The sequence below is a fragment of the Rhinopithecus bieti genome, unplaced genomic scaffold (genome assembly GCF_001698545.2).
Source record: "Rhinopithecus bieti isolate Rb0 unplaced genomic scaffold, ASM169854v2 scaffold_5273, whole genome shotgun sequence".
Taxonomy (NCBI): domain Eukaryota; kingdom Metazoa; phylum Chordata; class Mammalia; order Primates; family Cercopithecidae; genus Rhinopithecus; species Rhinopithecus bieti.
The window spans coordinates 2,504,577-2,507,320 of record NW_016805057.1 but is presented as its reverse complement, the minus strand read 5'-3'; the positions used below and the strand labels follow the sequence as shown (position 1 = coordinate 2,507,320).

General features: G+C 48.7%; 2 protein-coding genes across 3 annotated transcripts in view; one reads left to right on the top strand and one right to left on the bottom strand.

Moving 5' to 3' along the window:
* The window catches only part of CCDC122 (coiled-coil domain containing 122), a 49,202-nt gene that overhangs the window by 44,411 nt on the left and 2,047 nt on the right, over window positions 1-2,744 (bottom strand). The window lies entirely within an intron of this gene.
* LACC1 (laccase domain containing 1) overlaps window positions 1,100-2,744 on the top strand; it is a 68,136-nt gene continuing 66,491 nt past the window's right edge. Inside the window, exon 1 of one of the 2 annotated variants that reach the window (XM_017871012.1) lies at window positions 1,100-2,603. The gene's annotated coding sequence lies outside the window, so the exon portion shown is untranslated. Of the gene's footprint in view, window positions 2,613-2,744 lie in introns of both variants that reach the window. The other variant, XM_017871015.1, reaches the window with a different exon arrangement.

Sequence of the window (2,744 nt, the reverse complement as noted above, 5' to 3'; positions counted from 1 at the left end):
AAAAAAAAAAAAAAAAAAAAAAATTATAAAGTATAAATCTGCTCTCAGATTGCTTCACAAGTACCTTTAAGTTATTTTCCCCTTAAAAGAACAAAATCTTGGGAAATCTTAGCTGATGGTTTATGGGTATGATTTATACAAGAGATAGTATGCAGAATTCCAATCAGTAGACTACATGCAAAGAAAAGGTCTTGGACCTTCTCAGTAGATTGGCAAATGAACATACAGTTGTTTTAGGTCAGAATACAGTTTAAGGTATTTGCTATACTTTTTCATGACTCTGGTTCAATTGACCTTTTTTCTTTTAAAAAAGCTTTCTTTAGATATAATATACATACCACAAAGTTCATCCTTAGAGTGTACAATTCAATATTTAACCATTTTTTCCACTTACTGCTTGGCTAGGGGCCCAGACTACATCTATGAGAGGGCTTCTTATATATGAACAAAATGTAAAGAAGCTATTAATTTTGCTTGATGAGGGATGGGGATTCAGGGAAGATTATGTCTGAGCTTGAAGAGCCTTGAACAAAAAGTAGCAGTTAGGCATATAAAGAGGAGGGTATTTTCCTAAGTAGAGGAATTGCAAATGTAAAGAATGAAATCATGTGGCCTCCAAAGAACAGCTTTTATTTGAGTGGCTTGGGAATAGGGCATTTTTATTTTTTCAGACTTAATTATGCATCTGAATCATATATAGAGATTAAAACTAAACAAAAAAAGCAAAACATGTTCAGGCCTGACTCCTAGAGATTATGATTCAACATATATCTGGGGTGGAGTCTCTACACTAATTTTTGTTTTTTTAAGTTGCCTTGCAGTTCTGATTTGTAGTCAAGACTGAGAACCACTGGAGTAGGACAGAGTGAAAATGGGATGAGGAAGTGTTAGGACATGATGCTAGGACCAGATGGTGAAAGGAAATGGTATGCAAATACAATATAACAAATTATCTCTTCCCTGACAACTTCATTCTTTTGAAATATTTTCTTTTTCATTTTTTTTACTGCCACTACTGTTGCATGAAAGAATACGAATCCCACCATCGTAAAAACAGAGATAAATGTTTAAAACCTTTGTAACTAAAAGACGTCTATTTTGCTTGAGGTACTAAGCTGGTGCAAAAGTAATTGTGGTCTTTGTCAATGGCAAAAACCGCAATTACATTTGCACCAACCTAATGATATTTAACATAGACTCAGGGCAGAGTGCACCTTCTGATTGCGTGTACCATCTACCGCTCGGGGTTCTTAACAAATGACCAAAGAAAACACGAATTTTGACAAAACTGGTGCTAGGGCTACTGAGGGGTGGGTTCCTATTCTGGGTTAATGCTCCCATTCTCTAGTCAAGCACGAGAACATGCCTACTCCAGAGGGCTCTTTCAAACCCCCAGCTGAGATTATGAGACAAAGGTTCTTTAGCGCCTACCAAATGAGCAACAGTAAATGTAAAAAGGACCTCTCGTTTCATCACAACCAGTTCCTCAGGAAGCACCATTTCTCTTACTCTTGAAAGGTCGGATATTTTTTCGCTTTAGCATACACTGGCCTTCCACGTCCTAACTGCTATTTTCAAATAAATGAACGTTATATTCTTGGAGGTGCTAAACTGCACCTTTATCATGATTTTAGTTACGGATGAGGGCCTTTTACTTAAGTCCTGCTAGTGGCACATATTTTAAAAGGCCATAGAGGTCATCCATGTTGTCAACACAAGTGAAGGCGCTCGAAGGGGTGTTGGTCAACAAGAATCAGCACAAAGGCATTGGAGGAGAGACAACAGCTTGTTTCTGGAAACAAACGAACAACAAAAAAACACTAAAAACATCTCCTCGAGAGGGCCCCTGACTTGAGCCCTGCATGGGACAAGCAGCCAAGAGCTAACATGACAAGGGACTGGCCCCGGGCTGCGGTGAGGAAACCCAGCGTCCTGACCACGCTGCTGGGTCGCGAGGCGTCCCTCAGAGACCGGAAGCGCGGACTTCAGCTCTCTTGGGAAACGGCTTCCGTTAGCAGAAGGGAGACTGCGGTTTGGTCCCGAGGTCGCTCCAGCAGCCCCACCTCACGCGACCCGCCATTGCCACCGCCCCCTCACAGTGCCCGCCGTCCCGCTCTCTAACCTGGCCCTTAGTTCCCCGCCCCGTGCCCTCTAGAGACCTGCAGCTCCTGCCGCCCCGCGCCCGCTCCCGGGGTCGGTCGTTCCGCCGCCCCATCCCCCATGACGGAGCCCCTAGCTGCCTCCTCGCGACCCTTTCCGGACTCGGCCTGCCCACTCCCGCCCGCTAACCCGCCTGGCTCCGGGCCGAGGGCCCTCGCGGGACTCTGGTTCCTGTTCCTCTAACGCCGGCCGGGCTGCTGGGTGCCGGCTCGGCAGGCCGCCTAGACCCGGAACTGCTGAGGCAGCAGCGGGCTCGCGGCGCTTGGCTCATCCCGGGATTCCCCAGCGCTCGCGCTGGGCCTGCAGCGTCCGCACCAAGCACGCCGGGCGGCCCTGCCCAACCTCCCTCCCGCCTCCCGGCAGCTGGCCCTCGGGACCCCGGCCTTCAGGTTTCCCCTGGGATCCCGGGACGGGCAGGCGGGGGGCTGTGCGGCCGCGGCGAGGTGGGTGAGGTGAGGCGGGGCGAGGTGGGTGAGGTGAGGCGGGAGGAGGTGGGTGAGGTGAGGCGGGGCGAGGTGGGTGAGGTGAGGCGGGGCGGGTGTCGTCGCCGCTGGGCCGAGCTTACGACTCCAGTTGACCGGCTC